Consider the following 25,033-nt stretch of genomic DNA (forward strand, 5'->3'; position numbering starts at 1 on the left):
CTCATGAAGCCTAGACTGGCTTCAAGTTCATGGCAATCTTCCTGCCTCTGTTTCCAGAGTACCAGAGTTATAGTTATGAATCACCATGCCCATTATGATATGAACTTTTTAGTTGAAGCATTATTCTGTCCTTCACAGCATCAAGATTTTGCCAGGAAGGAAGAATGCATTTGGGGTAGCATACTAACAGTGTTTGTGGGATAGAACAAAATTGCCAGCAGTAACATGGAAAGAAAATTATGCTGTCTCATATCTTGCTCTTTCTTTGTGCTCACAATCTGAATTTGGACCACTTGAACAAAAACAATATAAATCAAAGACAGTTCTTAAGCCTAGCAGATTTGTAGAAGTAGGCCACCTCCCCAGAAGCTATTCAAGAATATGTATGTACAGTGATCTGTTTGTACAAATTAAGACATGTGCTAGTAACTCAAATATTCTGCATTCTGGTGTTGTTGAGGTAAATTACTATCTATCTATCTATCTCTCAATCATCTACCTATCATCTATCATGTATTTACCATCTATTAATCATCTCTATACATACATATGAATATACTTAAAGTCAGCTTAGTTCAATTTCAGATAGCATGCCTTTACTTTAAATTTGAATCAGATAAGTAAATGACACAGTGTTATATCTACTAAGACACAATTGAACAATTGAACATGTCTGTATAGTCATATTGAGATGCACACAATCTGGGAATAAATGTGGACAAATTGTGATGACATGTATGTGCAAAGACACCATGGTAAAATCCATTATCTTTAAGGGAAAGAGGTGATGCATACGGCAGAAAATTTAAGTTGCCCCCAAACCAACTCATAATTTATATTTATCACTGATCAGTTCTTATAGATCAAGACATCAATTTCCCTTTCAAGCAAAGAGTCAACTAGAAAAACACTTACCTTACTGTACCTTGGATGAAGTTCGGAATGTCACGTGCTTGGCCACTAGTCAGAATGCAGCACTAGAAAACAACAAAATGTGGTTAACAAATAAACAAGACCATGGGAAGAAGGAGGTAAACAGTTAAGAGAAAATGATTTGAAGTAACATAAAAGAGTTATAGAATTTCTGATTCGAAGTGAATCTACTGGTTGTAAGGCTGAAATTCCATGTTACCAGCCACGAGGACACAGGAATTCAGAACAGCTAAGTTATCTGTCATTAGGGGCTGGGGAGATAGCTCAGTAAGTAGAGTCCTGTCATGGAAGTATGAAAACCTCAGTTCCATTTTGAGAACTCACTTTAAAAAGCCTGGCATGGTGGTGCACATCTGTAATTCAAGAACTTGGAAGGTGGAGATACAGGAGGAGTCCCAGAGTTTCAGGCAGGTGGGGAAAGATATTTAAAAAGGGGGTGGGTGTGTGGGTGGGACGAACTGAATCAAGCTGGCTCTTGGTTCTGTAGCTTCACTCTTCAAGATTCCCTAAGCTCAGGCTGACAAAGAGGGTCACTGAGGAGATTGAGAACAATGGCATTCCCATCCCTCCCTTTTCAGCCCCACTTATTTTCAAAGGGAAGTCATTTGTTTAGTATCCCAGAAGGCCCTGCTTTCTACCTTGCCCCAGAGCATTCAAGAACATGCTCATGCAATGACCTCCTGAAGAATCCCATCTTATACATGGAAATAATGAAATGCTAAGGAAATCCCTCTACTCCATTCAGTTGTAACACTCCCTTAAAAGCTGTAGCGCTAGGCTGGAACCTTAGAGAAGTTACCCACTTTGTGTTCTGTTATGATAAACACCATGATCTGATCAACATTAACATGGGGAGGATAGGGTTTATTTCATCTTATGGGTTATAGTTCATCATTGAGGGGAAGTTGGGGCAGGAACTAAAGCAGAGACCATGAAGCAACACAGCTTACTACCTTTCCCCTTACACTTAGCTTAGCTTCCTTTATGTGTCTGAGGGGTACTTGCTTAGGAATGACTCTGCCCATAGAGGGCTAGGTCCCCCCCCCACTCCCCAACATCAATCAGAAATCAAGAAAATTCCCTATAGACATGATGACAGGTAAATCTGATGGAACCAGTTTCTCAATAGAAATTTCTTCATTCTAGGTATGTCTAAGTGTGTGACAATTTGACAAAACTTAGCACATGAAGCATTTTTTTTTTTGGTTTTTACGAGACAAGGTTTCTCTGTATTGTTTTGGAGGCTGTTGGTCCAGCCCAGCCTCGAACTCACAGAGATCCTCCTGCCTCTGCCTCCCGAGTGCTGGGATTAAAGGCGTGCGCCACCACTTCCCAGCTGAAGCACTTTTTTATTAATCTAATTTTTAATGATTATGTGCATGTATGGAGACTTGAGGCCAACCTGGGTGTCATCCTTAGGAACACTGTCTACCTCCTTTGAGGCAGTACATCTCACTGGCTTAAAATTCATCTGTTAGGCTAGGTAAGTTGGCTGATAGGCCCTAGGGACACATAAGTCTCTGTGTCCTCAGTACTGGAATTACAAGTGTGTGTCACCACATCCAGTATCTTCAAGTGGTCCTGGTGAGCAAACTCAGGTACTCATGCTGACGTGGAAAACACTTTATCCCCCTGATACCAGTCCAGAAAGCACCACTTTTAAAGGTTAATCAGGCAAATAAAAGGGGCACCATGGGAAAGAAAACAGCCCATGGAATCAAAGGCTACTGCTGTGAAGGTGTGGAGGAAGTAGGGAAATGGGACCAGGGCTGCACAAAAGGAACAGGCGAGAAAGAGAAGCCTCAAAGGGAGAAGTAGGAGGGAGCCTACAGTTACATGCAGTGGGCTTTCTTGGCAAGGAAGAGGGAACTGAGGCAAATTCTGCAAGTGTGGCCCATGACAACAACAGTTCAGAGATGAGCTGAAAACTTTAAGAAGGTTTTGTCGCAACTGGAAGTTGTAATTCAAAAGTCAAAATAGATCTACAGTGTGTTCATTTAAGTCTGCAAGGAATGGGTGGGGAAAAACGAGAAGCCTTAGGTATGTGGTTATTTGAGAACCACTTCCCACACAGCATTAGATAGCTGCCTTCTGGACACTCACTCTTCCTTTCCTTGGGCCTCTCCCTGTACCATTGCTCAGTGTGGGAACCACCAAGGGACTCTTGCATATTTGTACCTGAAATGAACAAAGTGTTATGAACCCTTCCTCTCCTGGGAACCCTTGATTGAGAAGAGTATGTGACAAAAGGAAGGGATAGGGCTAAACAGTCTATGACAGACATAAACTTTGCATATAGGAAACTGAATCTTAGGTATGGGCTGGGTGTTAGGTCATCACAGCCTAAACCTTGAATCTAGTTCTGTTTGAGTGTTCTACCTTTGCATTCCTGTACTTGCTACATAATCACTAAGGCTTTTATGTCTTCTTTACAGCAACATATCATTGGAAATAAGCATCTATACACAACTACACATAAACACTTCCATCCCTTCTGGAGATGTGGTCCAATGAAACTTTAGTGGGAGGAGGTAGAGTTCTTTCCCTCATCACCATTTAACAAGTACTTTCTTTCTGGTACACTGATAAGTGCAGAGTTCATTTTCCACTATTGATGTCCTCATAGAATCCAACACCAGTATTATAAGCATGTATAGCCATGCTTGGCTTTTCAAACGGGTTGTGAAGATTGAACTCAAAGGGTAAATGCATAGATAGGTGATTCTTTTCACATGAAGGCCAGTCATCTCCTAAGGTGATTCCACTAACATGCAGGTCATTCATCTCATAGTGCTCTGCCATCTTCCATAGAGCAGTCACTGAATCAGCATCCACCATTTGGATTTTATTGTTAAAATTGGTTAAATCTGCCAGAGAAGACTTTGGTTAACACCCTCATCATGCTTGTGGAATTTACAACCAGGACTTCTGACTCGCTCATATGTTGGATCCAGATTCTTTTGACAAGTCAATACATAGCCATGAATACTGCAAAATTACATAAAATTACATTAATGTGGCAATAGTCCATGAGGAGTAATCTTGAAATTATCTGTTGATGTAAGTTTCTGTTCATTAAATGAATTTGGGAGCAGTCCCTGAGGCTGAATACCCCAAAGTTTTTCTGTATCAGATTCAGCAAAGTATTCATTTTAAAAACTAGCAAATGTTCTGGCTTCCATCCTGGCTTTAAATACATTCTATTGTCAGTTAATTGTGCATGGCATTCACTTTCGAGTAAGCTTTAAATCTCTGACTGTAGAAGATTGGCTTTCGCAAATCTCAATAACTATGTATGGTTCAGAAGGTTACAGACTCAGAATATGACTGAGGATGCCAAAGATGGCTGTTTTAATTATGCAGATAGCTGAACATAGAAGACCACAAGGATGGGGACAGAATAATAACCATGGGTGGCTTGAAGATTTCTTTCCATGGGACTACAAACTACTCCTTTGATTGACGACATGTAAGAGTTAGGCTGTCCTGTCCACATTTGAAGCAGTAGTGTTTTTATTTAAAGTGACTCCAGTAATTGTGGGGAAGTGGAAACTCTGGACTAACAGAATGATAATCTGACAGGATTCATTTCCTTAAAATTCTGCTGAAAACACTTTGCTGCTTTCTAATTATTTTGAGGATGCACAAAGACACAAAACATCAAGCTAAATGTTCTTTTTTTGGCAATTTAAGTGGATGATAGATGAGTCCCTAGTCATCTGATTTAGATAGAATTGAACCTGCTCACATTCTTGAAATAACTGGGCTTAATTAACTAATTTAACTTTTGAATTTGTCTGAATTTAGATACTAGCCCCTTAGGGATAATCAAGATATTCCATTTTTAATTTCAAAGTTTGTTAGCTTACTTTATTTGAAGACAAAAATAACAAGCACTTTGGCAGAACTGAGACTAAAAGTCTTTTCTATAGGTATGTGGTAAATAAAGCATCCAAACTCAGAGATTAGGCAAAGCCTATTCACATTACATTCTTGTTGATGCTCATACAGAAGTCACCCATTCCTTGATCTGTGCATTATCTCATTTCTCATGAGTCCATTCACAGTAGGGGAAGACAAATCAATTTACAACATGAAATGATTCTTTGTGAGAGTATGTGTGTGCATGTATGCACATGCATATGGAAGCAAGAGGTCAGCTTTGGGTGCTGTTCTTCAGGTGTCATCCACCTTGTGTTTTTGAGACACAGGGTCTCTCATTGGGACCCGGGGATCACTGATTATGTTAGGCTGGCTGTTGAGTTATTGGGATCATTCCATCTCTACCTTTCTAGCTCTGGAAATAAAAGTGAATGCCACCACACAGGCTTCTCATGTGGGGGCCAAGGATGTAACTCAGGTCATAAGGTTTCCATAGAAGGTACTTCATCAAGTAAGCTATCCATGAGCCCTTAAATGCTTCTTTCAATAAAACAGCCTCATATAAGAGAACACAAAACAACAGCAGATGAAAGGAATTGGGACAGTGTTAGTCATTATTTTCAATTTGTAAATGAAATACATAGGTCTAGTAATTGTCCTAGAGTATAGTTCAGTAAATAAATGGCATGGCTAGTATGCAAGCTTGCCATCCCCTTTTTAAAAATTAAATGCCATATGATATTAATAGGAACAAACAGAACAAATATTTACCAAGTTTTTGTCTTACTTTGTTTGGTGTTGCTGTAACAAACACTGTTTTCACAAGCAACTTGGGGAGGAAAAGGCTTACTTGACTTAAAGTTACAGTCTATAGTTACGGGAATTAAAGCTGATGTAGCAATCGGAGGCAGGAATTGATGTAGAGGCCATAGAGGAGTGCTGCTTACTGGTTTGCCCCACTACTTTTCTTATTCAGCCCAGGACCGCTTGCCTCAGGGTGATACTTCCCACAGTAGGATTTGTGTTTTTATAGAGATCAGAGGAATGTATGTCCTCAAAAGAATTAAGAAATAGAAAAGTTTTTTTTCAGCAAAATTTTAAGGAAACGAATCCTGTCAGATTGTCATCTTGAAAGTCCAGAATTGCTACTTCACTGTAGTTCCTGGAGTCAGTATGGGTAAATCCAGAAAAAGACTATTACTTCAAAAGATGACATCAACTAGAAAATGCATAAATTTAACACAACATGAGAAAAATTAGTAATTTAATGTGGTAGCATAAGGCCTCATAAAACCAAAGTGTAGACTAAGCTTGTTGACTGCAGCAGGCAGTTAAATGTTACTCCAATTTATTTCATTTACTTTTAAAAGATGAATGAAAATTGAGGAAAGAGAAATGGCATAACACACACATATACAATTTTAGTATCTTGTTATGCCCATCTTTAGTGTCCATCCAATTTATTATTCATTTTTATTGTGTACAGATGCCAAATGGAGGTTAGTTTCAGCTTTGATTTTTTTAAATCATAAAGATCTAGAAATTCTAGCTGAAAAATACATATTATCTCAATTCTTACAGATTATTAATTCCATTTTTTGTACATAGTGAGTTTAAAATGAAATCTGAATTTTAAGTAGGCTCTGCCTGAAGACAAAGCACGTTTAAATATACTCTGTTTACTAACATCTTTCAGTATAAGGATGAAAAAGCAACATCCTAAAACTCCAGCTATACTTGCCAAGTTACCCTTTTTAGTGCATATTAATCATACAGAGGAGTAGGTTTTAGCATAATATTTTCATATTGTACCAGCTCCTTTTATTGTGAGTATTTCAAAGAAACTTTTATTTTTAATATATGATTCTGTGTGTGACTGTGCACATGAGTGCAGATACACATGGATCTCAGAAGATGGTACCAGATCCCTTGGAGCTGAAGTTACAGGAGGTTGTAACTGCCCGACATGGGTGCTGGGACCCAAACTATGGCCCTCTGTAAGAGCACCAAGTGCTCTTAACCACTGAGCCATTTCTCCAACCCCTATAATGATGAATTTAAAGATAATTCATAGGGGGTGAATACTATGGGGTCTTCATCTGGACATAACTATGTCATTTATTTGTTTTCTGTTAGACTTATGACATTTTGGTCATCTGGAGCTGGGGTGATAAAAGGTAGCTAGTTAGTGTCATTGGAACAGATGAGGTGGGTTAAAGAGGCAAATTAGGTTTAAAAAATTTTATTTCTTCTCTTGTGCCAGAAAAGGACTGCTTTACTCTTGTACCATAAAAGAATTTTTACTTGGTCCCATTTGAGACTTGAAGTATTCAATCACATGTAAACCTAGAAGACAAACTTATTTATAATTAACATCAGCCTACAGAGAAAGAATGGTGTGGAGACTAAGAGAGGGTCAAAGATTATTCACCAGTTTCTGCCTTGTGTTCTCTTGAACCCTAACCTCTACAAGTCTTAATTCCAAGCAACTCAACAACTCAGAAGCAGAATTTGAAAAAAGAACATTAAAGTAAAATAACACACAATAAAATTATTTTCTTTTTACTTTTTAAAATCACAAATACCCAATTCAAAGGAAAAACTTAAACGGTTTTGTTTCTTCCACTCAGTTTCCTCATTGTTAACTATTTGATGTCTGCCATTCCTTGTGCTCTCCTCTCTTTGAAACATACCCATCTCCTTTAGCGTAACAATACCACTTAGATGTCTATACATTTGCCATTCACACTGGACAAAGAAGGAGTCTTTTTAGATCAATCTACATGGGTTTTATGTAGGATACATATGAAAATCGAGCTACCTCATTTGGTTGGTCCTTTTGTAACGTATAAAATTAAGGTACAATAATAATAATCTTTATATACATATGTATAGTCATTTTAGTCATGTATTCCTGAAGCTATGATTCACAAGTTATGGAATATTCACATTTGAAGTTTTGTTTGATGTCAATAAACTGCTTATCAAAAATTATCTATTTCATTTCCCCTTTCCTCACCATAATTGGGTATTTTCCTATTGATCTATCTACAACATTATACTCATCAATTTGTGCAGATATTTCATTTATACACACGTCTTTAGCTATATACCCATCTGTCTATATGTATGAGATCTCAGTGAAATTCTATCACTGGACTCTTGTGCTGAGGGTGAAGGCCAATTAGGAACAAGATTTGTCTAGATTCATATGCTAGAAAGAAAGAAAAGATAATTTTCAGAAAATATATTTGGTGAAAAAACATTAATTATGATTCAGAGAAATTATTCTAAAAGTCTTTGTATCCTGACTAGTGAAAACTATAAAATGCTCCCTTTAGTGAGTCACCCTACAAGGAAAGACATCCTGACCTAAAAGTCAATGCTATTATTTCTCCCCTGAAACAATAATTAAAAAAATTCAACTCACAAAATGGTTTCCTGTAATCTTAAAAAAATTTGTGACAAAAGAAAAAGTATGGTCCTCAAACTCTTAATTTTATAAATGGTGCTCTATCTTTAAAATGCTGCTTCCAGTGGACATGGTGAGCTCAGGTGTTGGAAATGTTAATCACCCTTTTCTTCAGGTGACCTTTCTCAAGTCCTGACCCATGTGGCTTTAATTACAGTCTTTAATCACAGCCTGCTCTTAGTGTCTCTTATTCTCAGTGTTTCCCAGTCTCTCTAAGTCATAGCATGAGTATGAAGTTCAGGAATAAATATGTCATTTTTTTCAGCAGTTTTGCAAAGCTGACCATGTAATGGTGTTTACAAGGGTCAAGGAAGGTAGTTTTGAAGGGATGAAATGTTCCTGGGGTTTAGATTCTTATGAAACAGACATTCCTTTGGAGGCTCCCAGAAGGAGCTAAAGAACCATCTTACAGGATCAAGATGGAAATTTACCCTTCTAGGTCATTGCTCTACAGTAGAAAGCAGACTCAACTCTTGCACTTTGGAATTGACTAGAAGACAAGTAACTATGAATAGTCTTTGTTCCATACTAAAGTCTGTAGGCAGATTTACACTTAAACAGGCAAATGAAGGTATTATTCAACTGGTTATCCTGGACCAGCCTCTTTGGAGATATTTCCTTTTCAATTCTTCAATCTTCAGTCTTTTTATTTTATTTTATTTTTTTTAGGTTCTGCCAGACAACCTTTTATTCTGTCATAAAAACAATACTAGGCACTACATCTTTCAAAATGTGTTCTTATGAACTGTCTGAAATTAAAAGCACAAAACCACATCTATAAGATTTTTTATCTTAGTAACAAAAAATTGAAATGCAAACTTTCACATGCAAAATAGATGACTGTAAAACTGGCAACCTCAAAGCCAAGTACTAAATCTCCCTATAGAGGCTTACTGGGACTGGAGAGGGCATCCTATTGCACCAGAAACTTAATTTCAGTTTAGGGTGCATATATATATATAATATCATATAGTGTAAATATTATATATTTAAATATGTTTATATATTATACATTATGTAATATAAATGTAATATACAAACTTTGAGGAAAAATAGGCTTAAATTGAGGACCCAAGATGAAATATTTAGGGTCACGGTTACTTTGATTCTAGTTTCCAGAGTAAATCAAGTTACTTCTGTTCCAGAAAAGAAAGTCACTGTGAGATGAGCTAACTCTGTCGTGAGGGTGAGGAGACTGAGTTCCACCAACTGTGTCAGGCAAAATCTCATTCTTAAGTAATTACGTTTAATTATGTGTGTCTGTGTGTCTACGTCGTGTGTGGTAAGTACCCATGGATGCCAGAAGAGGCATCAGATCTCCTGTAGCTTGAATTACAAACAGTTGTGAGCTGCCTGATATGGGTGCTGAGAGTACTGACTTTGGGGTCCTTGGTAAGAACCATGATTGACTTCTCCCTCTAAGTGAACCAAAGCGAAGCTTTCCCTCTTTAAATTGTTTCTGTCAGACATTTTGTCAGAGAGCAATAAAAGTATGTGATACATTCCCTCTATCACAATCCCCCACTTTTGGTTAACATTGAGGCCAATCACTTTCCTTATAATTGAAAATTATTCCTATTATTGTTTTTGTGCATCTATTACTTTCATAGAGTTCATGTGCCCCAAATATGCCTTTGCATGTACACTGCTGCCCAGATGTACCAACAATCCAAATCAGAGGAAATGGTAAATTCAACTCTGGCACTTTACAACTGTAGTACTTTTTTGGTACACTGTAACTAAGCCAAACTTCTTACAGACAGTTAATAAAAAGAAAGGAAATAACTGTGGGCAGTAAAGATTCATAAGTGATTCTCTAAAATGTTATATAGCAAGATGCTTAGGGATACTGTAGAGAGACAATAGTAATTATAGAACATAAAAGGGATGATTACCTGGTATTCTAGACACAAAAGAAACCTCCATGGAACTTTAGTCATCCCCTTAGGTATAAATTGTCACAGATTATTTTACTATTTTATCAGAAAAATGAGGGAAAGTATTTCCAGAACCGTCCATCATGTAGTATGTTGCACATAATTATACTTATTTAAAAGCTTCAAGGCTGGGGAGATGGCTCAGTGTGTAACTTGCTAGTTGCACAAGTATGAGGACCTGTTTAAATGCCCAAGTAAAGATAGACGCAGTAGTGCATGCAGGTATAAGCCTGTAATCCCAACACTCATAAGGTAAGATGGAGGCAGAAATAGGAGAACCCCTGAAAACTTGTGGAGCGGCTAGCGTCATATATGAAGTAGAGAAGAAGAGACCCTGTCTCAGAAGAGATACGAGGTGATGACTGGCACCCAAGGTTGTCCTTTGGCCTTCACATGTGTGCTGTGACACACACACACACACACACACACACATACACACACACACACACAACTACAGGCGTTTTAAAGTCATGCTGTAGGTTTAAAATTTCCCTATTGTTTCATCATCTTTATCAAAACTAACTCTTGCAGGAATTGTATTGAGCAAGGATTGTCTGATCTGGACACCTGACCAACATGCAATGGTTTGGGAGGCAAAATTGGCAATAAAATGAGGTTTATAGATGTTCACATTTACTAGATTTTACTCAATGTTCCTGTTGCTCTGCAATATGTTAGAAAGAGATTCAGTACTTAAATTTGAGAGCTACTGTGTTATTTCAACAATATGTTTCTCCATGATCACAGCAGGAGTAGCCAGAAGTGTGGAACTGATGATTATCTATCTGTCTGTCTGTCTGTCTATCTAGGACTGTGGCTTTCCTGAAGGCATGTCCATTCTAACAACTGCTTTCCCCAAACTTGTTAGAGTGGCTCAAGTATTCTTAGTAAAGACAGTGCAACTACTGTATTGTCTAAGCAGCTCAGGGATGACCATCTCTACTCCTATACAGGAAAATAAAATTACTCACCCAGAGTCTAGCCTAGATGATAATAAATTTGCTCTTAACTCTGCATAAGTGTTTTCCCCAGGTTCATTGACTCTATAATGTTATAAAAAATAAATTACCTCCCTGAAAAGGGAGTGATGAATACTATGCTGAACATCATCATCATCACCATCCATGTCAACAACAACAGCAAAACTATCAATCTTGTGTTTCAAAAGAATCTGACAGCATTATTTAGAAATATATACTTTCAAATACCACATTTTGAAATGTAACATTGACATTGTTAGACAACTCTTAAATATCCTAACCAGCCTCTGAGTACATATTTTACTAATATTTTGACCTCTTAAATATTTGGAAAGGTCACTTTGAAGATGATTAATTATAATTTTGGCAATTCCAACTTTACAGATGTTTCAAGAAATATAACACCACTGGCAGTATAAACACCATGTTTAATCAGATTCCCTGGAGATTTTGCTAAATAATCATTCAGAAAATGTTCAAGTGTCTTGAATTAGGCTAGTACTTTCACAATGGCTTTAACAATACTTTTGATTACTGAATGGTTAGCAATACTGCTGGATACTGGACTACAAGTAGCCAAGGGCACTCTGGGCATTTATGGAAAATATACATAGTGAGAAGCCACTTAAGAGATTCCTCAAGGAAAATTTTTAAAGAAGCGTTGCATACGGCATCCAAGTGTCAAGCAATTGATAAAATGAGAAAACACATATCTAAAGTTCTGTTGGCAACTTCCTAGTCCTGTAATGAAAAAAAAAAGATCTTCACAAAATAAACTGGGTGTCAAGGCTTACATCTGAGGATTTCTGTAAGTTCAAGGATACTCTGGATTTCATAGTAACTTCTAAGTTAGTTTCTGCTACTGAGTCAGACCCTGATCCTACCTGATAACACTAATCTTAAGAGACATATAGGAAATCTCATTGTACCCCAGTGGACTTGCTGACTAATCATGTTTAAAAAGTCACACAGTTAACTTTCAGGCTGGACTAGTAATAGTGGTGATTATAAGCTGGTGGCTATGCTAATGATATTTATTTATTTAGGGTACTTTCATCTCTGAAATTGTCCCTAATTCACATCTGCTGGTGTTAGATAACACATGTGAAAGAACACACATAGGTAAAACCATGTCAAGTAGGTGCTCAGGATGTTTACTGCAGAAGTGAGAAATGTGAGTCCTATAAGAAGCATGTTTTACATCCAGTGTTAAAGGTCCCCTTTCATTTTGGTGTCAATTCGTGGTCCAGATTGGTACATCACTTCTGTGCAGCAGTCACAAAGTGCCATTTTTCCTTTCCACTCAATTTATGTTGACTCTTCAGGGCAATTGGTGAGCATCCAGATTAAATTATGGAGATGTCTATGGGAGTTGTATATTACCCGTGTGTTTGGTTGAACATTAAATGCAGGGGCTGGGGAGATGATGGTTCAGTGGTTAGGGTGCTTGCTATGCAAGTGTGAAGACCAGAGTTAGGATCACCAGAGCCCACTTACGTGCTGGGTGAGTGTGGTGTCTCACCTGCAATTCCAGTCTCAGAAGGTAGGGACAGAAGATATCCAGAGCAAGCTGGCTAGCAAGACAAGCAATATCTCACACTCTGTGTTTGACTGAGAAACCCTGCCTCAAGGAATAAGATGCAAGAGCAATGGAGGATGAGTCCTGACATCAACCACCTCAGGATTCACAATCCTGAACCCATGTGTACCAATTTACATGTACACACACACCCTGGTTTATGGGAACTGTATTGTTATTGGAAAAAACAATAATAGCCAATGTATTCTATTAGTCAAGGCTCCTGTCTGGTTTTTCTAAGACAGAAAGACTCAGAAGGCTTTCCGTGGCCCTAGTGTTAGATAAGCAAAGGGTATTCACATCTACCTATGGGAGCCTCAATGGTGTACCAGGAAAGCCTTTTCTTGACTGTCAGCTGGCAGTCTCTTCTCTTATAAAGCACTTAACTACCTGTATCTTAGATTTTAACGAATTATAGTGTCTCCAAAGAGTTCTCACTTTACTTTTTGAAATGAAACAAAACTGTATACATGAAGTACATAGGAGATAAGAAGTATGTGGAAAGTATTATAGAATCTAGAAGTTACTCTTGCTATTTATTGTGACATCCCCAAAGTTCATTAGCAATGACATTCTTTTGCAAAGCCAAACCACTATATCCTTTTCCTTCTAGGTATCTGACTGAGCTGCAAGATCCATGGCTGGTTTATGGCAACTGTACAGAAATGGAGCCTGCATTGCAGGGTGGAGAGGTCATATATAGACAGAGTAATGAGAAAGACCTCTCAGGAGAGCTGCCAAGAAAGGAGAAATGGGAAAGAATGGGATTTTGATATTTATTCTCAATTGGGAAGTATAATAAATTGGTACAGAAATGGTTTCATTCTTGTAACAATATTTCTAAGACCATTTTTTAAAAATTATGAATGAGTTGGGAGATGAAGAAAAGAATTAGATTCATTAAATGAATCTTTATTAAAATCAAACCCAAATCAGTAGGAGTATTGAAGACTATGTCAGCCAAATATTAATATAGCAATGCTTCCATTTCATTAGAAACTAAACACTTTTTCAGATAATATGCTATTTTTATTTGACTATAATACCTTTGAGTTTGCCATCAACCCTATGTGTCTGGAATATTTATCACTATGATAGATGTTTTTAGAATTGTTGACAATTACACTCTGATTTGGGTATTTAAAGACACTCTGAATGTAAATAAGCCTAAAATCTATAAATTATTTTCTACTTATATGCGAATTAATTTTTTTCTAAATTTATTATTAGTATGTGATGTGTGTGGGGTATGTGTGGCCCACACATGGATCTAGAGGACAATTTTTGCAGTCTGAGGGTCAAACCAAGGTCACCAGGTTTGTGCAGCAAGTTCTTACTCACTGAGTCATCTTGTCAGTCCCTATAGTTGTCCTTTAGCCTCACATGATGTTAGTTCTAGTAAGATAACATATATTTAAAATAGTTTATTTTCAAGTGTGTGTGTATGTGTGTGTGTGTGTGTGTGTAGATACAATGCCTGTTGATGCCAGGAGAGGGTATCTGATCCCCTGCAGCTGGAGTTACAGGTGGTTGTGAGACACTCGGCATAGGTATTGGGAACTTCAGGTCTTAGGCAAGAGAAGCAATTGCTCTTAAATGCTGAGTCATCTTTCTAGGCCCAGAGAATAAATGTTTTGTTGGACAAGATATAAGTTAGTATTTTTATCATCTGAGAGCAGTATGGATCATAGGGAAACCAGGCATAAGAAGGAAATGACACAGTGTTCAATCTGTAAATAAGAATTACAATTCTAAAAGTTATTTTGACATTCATTAATAATGTTTTGATAGCTACCTATCTATGTCACACTAATGATGTAATAAGTTTTTAAGCTAAGGTGCTACCTAAACTTTTATATTATATGTGGCATTATTCTTTTCTGTCTCTATGGCTTTTGTCTTGACAATATTATCTAATTGATGCTTTGATGTGCTTGATTCTACAGGATCAATACAGCCACAAATATTTTTAATAGATGCAGTTATTTCCCCAGGTTTGCATTTCTTCAGATTCCAGGTTCACAGGTAAATTTTTGATGAGTATCATGTATCAGTTTTATCCACAGGCTTTAACCAAGCACAGACGAGCTACAGGACTATTGAATGATGCTCTTTTCTGGGTGTCTTGCATGGGGATGCCACATCTTTCCTAATTATCACTGTCAGCACGTTGCACTTCTGATGAGTCTGAAGTCATTGGTATGGGCTGAATGGTATCTATTTGAGGGTGGGAAGCATAAGGAAGCAGTGTTGAAAAGAGATGAGACAGAGACAGAATAAAATACATTCACATGCTGGAGAGAGACATAAAGTCACAGAGACATTAATATACACCAAACAGTAACTTTTGATTATTTTTTAATCCTTATGGTTTCTTTGTTTCTATTCTCTTTGCAATGATGGACCTTTTCCTAAAAGTACTCCATATGGAATCTTAAGACTTTAGGCTTATTTCTTTTTTAAATGTGTATCTTACTGACCATGAACTCTGCTTTATTATAAGCACTCTCTCTCTCTCTCTCTCTCTCTCTCTCTCTCTCTCTCTGTATGTTTATTACTTTTATATATTCATAAATGTATAAAGATATAACACTAGATTTTTTCTTTTATCACATGCAAATGTGGTGCTGTGGAAATGCTTTCTCAGTTGTAAGTCACATGCTAGTCCATGAATCCATCGAGTTAGTCTCCATCAATGAAGATGTGAGCTGGAGAATGAGCAAAGAACATAAGTTTTATGAACATATCACCTCTTCACTTTCACTGCCAGCATTCTCCTAAGAGCACTGGGTGAGCCATGCAGAAAAGGAGGGCACGGTGCCCTGAATCCCATCTGCCTTTTTGTAATAGTTCACACAGCATTCACTTAAGCTCAAGTTTACATCCAACATGGGGTTACTCATTCCATAAAAATTTCACAAGTTACATCATGATTCCTTTTGCTGTAACTCTGTGGTGAGGGAAGGTATGTGTCAATTTTCATTGTTGTAATTGAAGGGGGAAAATTGAGTCCTGGGGAAGTTAGGTTGATTTCCCACTGGTGAAATTTGAAGCTGGTCTAACTCTGCAGCCAGAACCATTATGATTGTCTATAGGATTTGCCAATAAGTTACATTCTTGACACTCCCAAAGTAAGTTCCTATAAGAATGCAGAGGATGTTTAGAAGTGATTAGGGTATGTGCTTTTAGGGGAATGTAACAAAGGAAGTCTGGAGAAAAATGAACTAGCAATCCATCTTTTCTCACAGTGCAAGTACAACACTTCTCAGAGTTTATGGGAGAGTGAAGCTGGCAGGCAGCGAGGAATAGGTTGTTTTCTGTTTTATCACTGGGTCTGATTGCTTTCTCCTTATCTGTCTGAAGAAGAGGACATGCAATTTACAAAATGAGAAGAAGTTTTCTCACTGAAAGAGTTTGGAAGTCCTAAACAGGACTTTGACAGATGTAGAAAGTATAGAAATCTTTGACTGATACAAAAGCCAATTCAATCAACAGTTATAACTCCATTCATAAAATCAACTAATGAATATTCAGCAAAAACAACCCAATTAAATATGTCATTTATCTTCATACACACTGCTCTTGCTTTTTTAATTTAAAATTTTTTACTTATTTTACATACCAACCAGTTTCCCCTCGCTCCTCTCTTCCCATTCTCTGCCACCACCTCCTTTCTACATCCCCCATCCATTTCTCAGAAAGGGTAAGGTCTCCCATGGGGAGTCAACAAAGTCTGGCTTATCAAGTTGAGACAGGATCAAGTGTCACCCCTCCATGTTCCCTCATGCATCAAAGTTGAGCAAGGCATCCCACCATAGGAAATGGGTTCCAAAAAGCCTGCTTATGGACCAGAGACAGACCCTGGTCCCATTGCTAGGGGCCCTACAAAAAGAACAGGCTACACAACTGTCACCCACATGCAGAGGGCCTAGGTTGATCCCATGCAGGCTCCTTAGCTGTCAGTCTAGAGTCCATGAGCTCTCACAAGCTTGGGTTAGTTTAGACTACTCTAGTTTAATTTCTGTTATGGTGCTAAAGTATCCTAGCAAAAAGCAACCTATGGATGAAAAAAATTTGGTGTAAAATTCTAGGCTATACTCAATTATTGCAAAGAAGTCAAGGCAGCAACTTAAGCATCATGTCGACAGTCAAGAGCAGAGAAAATAAATGCATGCAACCTTGTTTGCTTGTCTGATCTCAATTAGATTTCTCCTGTTTTCTAATGTTCAAGACACTGCCTAGGGAATGGTGCCACTTATAATAGATTGAGTCTTCCTACTTCTGTTAACAATCAAGACTGCCCTACCCTCCCCTGAAATACCCATGGGCAAATTGGGAACTGGGTATTTACTCACTAAAATTTTTCTCTTGAAAATTTAACAATTAAGACTAATCAACAAAGAGATGAATTGAAATAAAATTAGAATACTGGCATCTGACTCCTTAGGAACCTTTTAGAAAGATTAATGTCTAATGGTCCTTTGAAATACTGAAAGATCAGAAGAAAGCATGGGGCTTCTGTTGCTGAAGAACTTTTTTTCTCCTATTTTAAAATCCTTTTTAATTTAAATTAGAAATAAGTTTGCTTCACATGTCAAATTCCAGCTCCCTTACCCTCCTCTCCTCTCCTGCTCCCACCAAACCCCCCAACCACCCACCCAATCCCCAGTCCGCACCCCAGGGAGGGTGAGGCCCTCCATGGGGGATCTCCAAAGTCTGTCATATCATCCAGGGCAGGGCCTAGGCGTTCTCCCATATCCCCAGGCTGAGAGAGCATCCCTCGATGTAGAATGGGCTCCCAAAGTCCATTTGTATACCAGGGATAAATACTGATCTAGTACCTGAGACCCCATAGATTGCCGAGGCCTCCTCACTGACACCCAAATTTAGGGGGTCTGGGTTAGTTCCATGCTTGCCTCCTAGCCATCAGTCTGGAGCCCATGAGCTCCCCGTTGTTCAGGTTAGTTGTTTCTGTGCATTTCACCAGCCTGGTCTTGACCCCTTTGGTCATCACTCCTCTCTCTCTGAAACTGGGTTCCAGAAGTTCAGTTCAGTGTTTAGCTGTGGGTGTCTATCTCTGCTTCCACCAGCCACTGGATCTTTAAGCCAAGATAGAAACTGGTTGCCAGGCTCATGGGACAATGACAGAACCACATTAATGAGTCAAAGCAACTTTACATTCCCTGGGGCCATGGGAATAATTCATTTACATATATTAAAATCTTGTATGTGGTATAGTGAGTGATTAAAATCCATTAAATTTCTACTCACTCTCTTCAGCATCAATCACTTTGCTTAAGTATAACCCATTGGTGATCTGTTTTCAGTTAGAGATGCCTGAAAATGTTGTGATGAAGAATGTTGTACACAGTTCCACCTACTTCATGAAATTGTTCTACCATTTAGAAAGAAATGACCACAATTAAGCTTTCTGTCAGCCAAATAATAAACGATCACTTGAAAGCCTCAGATGCAGCAAGTGTTCCATGGGGTAGCTGTTTCTATATAAAACATTCTGTAAAAACCAGTAAAACAGAGGTTTTCATGTTTAATAAGGATAATGGATGAAAATCTCAGTTTACAGTTTATATATGTTTATCCCCCTGCTCCCAGAACCTTAATTTCTTTGTTTTTATTCCATTCACTTTGGTAATTCCATCGATGGTAAAGGGAAATAAAGGTTCAAGTCAAATTCACTTACTTTGTTCATACAAGGGGAGGATATCGAAACTAAAGCATGATTCATGATTTGTAGTAAAGAAAAGTGAATAGTGTTTCTTTTAAAAATGAAAATATCTGAGCATTTTTCAGAGTAGAGGTAGGTATGAATACTAGAGCCAGAGTATGACAGAGATCCCTGTCAATTCCATATACCAAGGTAATCTGTCAATTTTTTTGCCTCAGCTTGCCAGGTGTAGAGAAGCATTCTTATCACCTTGGTATTTGGGAGGCAGATGCAGGAGGACTGCTGTGAGTTTGAAGCTAATCTGTTCTACATAGAAAGATCCTACAGTCAGAAAACTAAAAACTAACAAAATAGAATTACAATACACAAACTACTATAAGTTGTTCCATATATGGGAAGGAACTGCAACCATGACTGGTAAGCAGTGTGCTCTGAAATCTTAGCTATTATGTATCTATATAAAGTTATATTGCTTAATAAATACAAAATGGATTAGGAACTGAAGTAGCAGCTTGATAATCATGGCCAAAGTCAAGGGACTTTGAGTGAAAATCATGCCGGAATACACTCAAGACAAATGTACTAAGACATGATGAGAATGCCATCATTGTTTTCAGAGCACAAATATTGATGTTAGAATTGATCTATCCTTTGTATTCTTCCTTTACGACCAATTTTAAAGGCTATAAAACTTAAAGTATGTGTAGATAGAAGTGATTTAGAACCTGGGGAGACAGTTTAGTTAATAATGCAAAAGCTTGAGGACCTGTCTTTGGATCACCAGTACCCATGCAAACAGCTGGACATGATGTCATGCACCTGCAATCCTAGTGATTGCTTTGGAGGTGGCAGTAAGTAGAAGTTGTATAGCCTAGTCTAATAGATAAGCTCCAGGCCAGTAAGAGTCTTTGCCTCAAAAATAAGTTGGAGAGTGATGGAGGAATACACCTGCCCTTAACTTCTGGCTTCATATGTGCACACACATGTACAAATCACACAAACATGTACCTAAATACACAACATATACACACATGAGTGAGGTGATCATACTATAGTATATTGCATGCAACCTGTTGTTTATGGTACTTTTCATACATGTACTTGATTTGTCTATAAATATATATGAAGAATTGTTCAAATAGATCAGACAAATAGCCCAAGAAAAACAACAGAGAAAGCATTTCAACTGATGTATCACCAAAGAATATCTGCAGATAGTTAGTTCTTAAGGACATGGAATGAAAACAACAGATATCACTGTTTGCTCACTAGAATAAATGAAAATTAAAACATACCAACCATAGTAATGTTTGCAGGGGTGGGAAAAACAGAAAACACTCCTTAGCTGCTGGAAATGCCAAATGCTGCAAGCTTTGGAAAGCAGTTTGGGCAGCTTCCAAAAAAGTTAAAAGGAATATACATTGGATATAAACTATCTACCTCTCAGTCTTAAGTCAAGTAAGAAGTGACATAATTTTCCTATACAAAGACATGGACATGCTTGTCCATAGAAGATTTACTTCATCAGTCACACTCTGAAAATAAGTCAAACTTTTGTCAAAGTGAATGGGAAAATAAATAGGTATATAATGGTAATAGAATTAGTAACAATCAACACAAAGGAATATACTATCAATAAGTACAGAAGTACGAGTGACTCTAAGAAATCATGCTTGAAAGGAGCAAGATAATAAACATTTGATGTAATTCCATTTTTTAACATTCTTGAAAATTCTAGAAACTCCCAGAAAGCCTGTCAGTGGATGCTGATGATGTGCAACAAGGTGAAAGGCAGTTGACAGGGATCTTTGAGGATGACAAAACATTACAAACTGAGAGCATGTTGCCTGCTTTGCTTATGTTGAGGGCATGTCTATGCAAATTTCAGAACTTCAAATCATTCTTTAATATATTTGATTCATAGTATTTCACTTATGTCCATTAAAGCTGGAAAAATCATCATTTGTGTGTTTCAATGAATATCATTTCCAGAATCATATAGTTGTGCCAAACAGAAAAACAAATAGGATTCTCTAAGAAAACTGATTTTAGATAGCAATAACATGCTTAATCTATTTGGTGAAGTTACAATTCTCAGAGCAAAGGTTATATCTAACAGTTTAACATTTCAAATCTCTATCCTGTGTGTGGTAACTCAGACACAGAAAGACAAACACGGTATGTACTCACTCACAAGTGGTTATTAGCAAAGGACAACCAGCCTATAGTCCATGACCGCAGTGAAGCTAGGTAATCCTAAGAGAAACATGGATCCCACTGGGAAGGGGAACTAATTCTGAGAAAATTGGGAGTGTGGGGGTGGAGGAGAAGGGAGGGAGGGAGGGGAGGGGAGAGGAGAACATGAGGGAATGGGAAGGTTGAGATAGGGGAAGGACAGAGAGAGAGAGAGAGCAAGGAAAGAGATATCTTGATTGAGGGAGCCATTATGGGGCTAACAAGAAACCTCAAACTAGGAAAATTCCCAGGAATTCACAGGGATGACCCCAGTTAAGATCCTAAACATTAGTGGAGAAGGTGTCTGGACTGGCCTTCCCCTGTAATCAGTTTGATGAGTACCTTCATTATCATTATAGAACCTTTATCCAACAACTGATGGAAGCAAATGCAGAGATCCACAGCTAAGCACTTGGCCAAGCTCCCAGAGTCCAGTCGAAGAAAGGAAGGAGCAGTAATATGAACAAAGCAGTCAGGACCACTTTGGGTGTACCTTCAGAAACAGCTGACTTGAGCTAGTGGAAACCCACTGATTCTGAACTGATAGCAGGGGAACATGCATAAGACCATACTATGCCCTCTGAATTGGCAGTGGGACTAGGATTTATCCCTAGTTATTGAACTGACTTTTTGAAGTCCATTCTCTTTGGAGGGATACCTTGCTCAGCCTAGATATAGAAGGGAGGGTGTTGGTCCTGCCTCAAAGCGATGTGCCAGACTTTGTTGACTCTTGATGGGAAGCCTTTCTCTTTGAGGAGTGGCTGTGGGGGGGGCTGAGTGGGGGATGGTGGGAGAGCAGGAGGAGGGGAAGGAGTGGGAACTGGAATTGGCATGTAAAATGAGATAAGATTGTTTTAAAATAAAAAGATAAAACTTTAATTAAAATTAAAAAACCCTTTATCCTGCTAATAACCACTATACTTCCCTAGAATTCATAGCTGCTGATTTTCTAATGTTTCAATATGTGTTGGGATCCTGGTGGTGTCATTGTCCTTTGGTGGCGTTTTCAGGGTGGTGCTCTGAGCTACAAAATCCTCTAAACACAGTAACCCAAAGCTTATTATTTCATGGTTTGGGCAAGCATAGCTATGATGCTTCTTTATGTAGAAGTATTCATGCCATTGACTGCAAGACACACAGAAAATGTAAATGGATGGAAATGTCTAGGTAGAAACATGTCCACAAACAAGAATTTTGTCCTAATAGCTCTTTTCAGAAACTCTATTCATTAAATCCAGCAAAAGTCTAGTTAGATAATAAGTACATTGGGACATTTTCAAAATCAGAATCCCCTTTGAACAATGAGGGAAGCAGATCGGCCAAGCACATAGGTCTCACACAGCAGAACACTTGGGTATGTGGAGGGATGCTCATTGAGGAAACTTAGATGACAAGAAAGGAACCTTGTTACTTTTTAGCTAAATGATTTTAAAATTAGAGACAAGCTTTAAAATTTTCTATAACATAATATTTGATGTTGGCAATGAATACAATTAATTATATTTATTGCAATTTTGGGAGAAACCTATAAAATAAAGATATTTAAACCCTCATAGAGTATGGGTACACTTTGTTTACTAGTAAATACTTAGGCATTTATCCTAGCGAAAAGGGAACTTCCTTTTAAAATACCTAAAGTTGGATGTAGTGAGGCATGCCCGAAATCCTAGTATGTGGGAGTTGGAGGAAGAAAAATCACAAATTCAGGTCCAGCCTTAGTTACACAGCAAATAATGAGTGTGAGATCAGCCTTGGCTCCATGAGACCCTGTGTCAACAAACAAACAAACAGCCCCACAAATAAAAATGAAATGCATAAGAAATGCCTAGTGAACTGTTCCAGATCCCCTGAACCTGGGTGTCAGTTTGGAGGTCTGGTTAATCTATGGGGCCTCTGGTAGTGGATCAGTATTTATCCCTAGTACACGAATGGATTTTGGGAGCCCACACCATATAGAAGGATACTCTCGCAGTCTAGACATGTGGCAGAGGGTATAGGCCCTGCTCCAAACAACATGACAGATCTTGAAGATCTCCAATGGAAGGCCTTGCCCTCCCTGGGGAACAGAAAGGCGATGGGATAGGGAGTCAGTGGGGGACAGGGGAGGAGGGGAGGGAGAGGGAACTGGGATTGACATGTAAAACAGGCTTGTTTCTAATTTAAATTAAAGAAAGGAAAAAATAAGAAATGCCTAGTGAATGCATTTCTTAATTTTAAACCCAAACTATTGCATATTTATAAAACAATCATAAAATAACTAACAAAAATACAGAACATAGTAGAATGAACAATTTAAATTTTTGAATAGAAGCAAAATAATGCATTATTTCCTCTTATCTTCAAGGATTCCTTCTAAGAACCTCAGTGGATGCCCCAAATCATAACAGTAGATATCGTACATATACTATTTTCCTCCTATATATTTTTTTTCTGTGTATTTAAAGTCAGCAACATGAACACTTCCATATAAAAAGCATCATAGCTATACTTGCCCAAACCATGAAACAGTAAGCCTTGACTACTGTGTTTGGAGCGTATGTATGTATGTATGTATGTATGTATGTATGTATGTGATATATAATGCATATATATCATATATACTCTAAACACATTTGCTCTGTACATTATGTATAGTCAAAGATGAACATCCAAAGAGCAATAATAATAACACACCAAATAACAGAGGCTATGGGAATGTGCTCTGTTGTGCTTCCTTGGCCTTGTGAGAATATGAAGTAATATAGGCTATGTGATGAGCTTACTTTTGAACCCTATGAAGCAGCTTTATGCTTAAATGCAAGGATTATTTGAACATGAGCATTATAGTGCCACAATGGTTGATGGTTAACCAAAATGGCTCTTGAATGGTGTAGGAGGGTAGAATATACAGAATGAATCAATTAGATAAAGGAATGATACAAGTCCAGGATGGGGTTGAATACCATCACCACACTGATGCTTCCACCACTCAAAACAGCTTAAATTTTATAAATTATTCCTAGAATTTTTTGTTTAACAAGTTTAGATTGTGCTTGACCTCTGTTGATTGAAACTGCAGGAAACAAACACAGAATAAGAGAGGATTTTTATATTTAAAAGAACACATGATGACTCCCTTAGCTCTTTTGTCTTGCTCCAGTCCCTTACCTCATTTCACTGGGGATTCTTGGTTTTTCCTGCTGTCTTCTATAATTGCTCAGGGTTTATAGACTCCTGCCATTGACAGGACCAATTTCATGTTAACATCTCTCTTATTCACACAGCAAGCAGTCTGGCAGAGTAAAGACATACACATTGAGCAAAGAAATGTAACCTCTCTGAACTTTACTTTTATGGTTTGTAAAATGTAAACTATTTCATTTCTCCTAGCTTCCTTGTGAAGAATAAAGACACAGATGCAACTACTTTTCTTTCTCTCTTCCTTTTCTTTCTGTGCTGGGGATTGATCCAGGTCTTTATATACCCAGACAAGTGGATGACCACTGTGCTACAAGTCCAGCCCACAGCACTTCTTAAATACATTATCGCCCCAGTTTGCTATGAGGCAATTCATTGGTTTTCTCCAAAAAGAGAAAGGACTAAAATCGTGGACATTTGTATTCTGTCTTGTACTTCTCTGAACATCACAAACAACAGCAAAAGTGAACTAGCAGGTTTTAAAAGTTCTACAGCTTATGTGTTGAAAGAAAAATCCATGTTGTAGTACATTGGGGTAGTTTTCAGGTCAAGGAATAAATTCCAAAATTAATTTGTACTGCACATGCAAGGGAAGAGTTGATTTAAAGTAAACCTTTTAAAGGTTTAGTTCTTCATATTAATGGCATTCCAGGGAGATAAACAATATAAATGTACAAAGATTTATCAGTCCTCTGAGAAGGAGAAAAACTGAGCCAGTTGCTCTCCCATCCCTGCAACATTCCAAATTCTTGAAGAAATGGACTCTTTCACTAATTTCAGTCTCCTATATGCTTTTATTCTCAAGGAACATACAAGCTAAGAACACAGGCAGCTTGCTGAGTAAGAAGATGCCCATATATTTGGAGTTTGATATGTTTCTAATTTTAAAAGTAAGTTAACTCATTCAGTTACCATAATTCAGGCTAACTCTGAGAACTTTGAGTGTACTAATTGTTCACAGCAGTCTCATGAAGATATCACCATCATCATCATCATGCTTATATGGAAGAGGGTGGCGCCTACCCACAGTGAACAAGTAATTTGCCCAGGAAAGAACATGATTCCCACCTTTGGGGATTCTCTATAGTAGTTTCACAGGAGGTAGTTGAGTTTTCCTCCTGGATTTTAGGGTCTGTCCCTAGCAATGCGGTA

The 25,033-nt window shown here is 37.9% G+C and overlaps 1 protein-coding gene across 5 annotated transcripts in view; it reads right to left on the minus strand.

Annotated features, from left to right (window-relative positions):
* The window catches only part of Chrm3 (cholinergic receptor muscarinic 3), a 351,264-nt gene that overhangs the window by 266,326 nt on the left and 59,905 nt on the right, over positions 1–25,033 (minus strand). For all 5 annotated transcript variants that reach the window (XM_040755585.1, XM_021228184.2, XM_021228183.2 and 2 more), the window contains one exon: positions 916–977. The gene's annotated coding sequence lies outside the window, so the exon portion shown is untranslated. Of the gene's footprint in view, positions 1–915; positions 978–25,033 lie in introns of those variants that run through there.

Source organism: Mesocricetus auratus, unplaced genomic scaffold (genome assembly GCF_017639785.1).
Source record: "Mesocricetus auratus isolate SY011 unplaced genomic scaffold, BCM_Maur_2.0 Super-Scaffold_100013, whole genome shotgun sequence".
In the NCBI taxonomy this organism is placed as follows: Eukaryota; Metazoa; Chordata; class Mammalia; order Rodentia; family Cricetidae; genus Mesocricetus; species Mesocricetus auratus.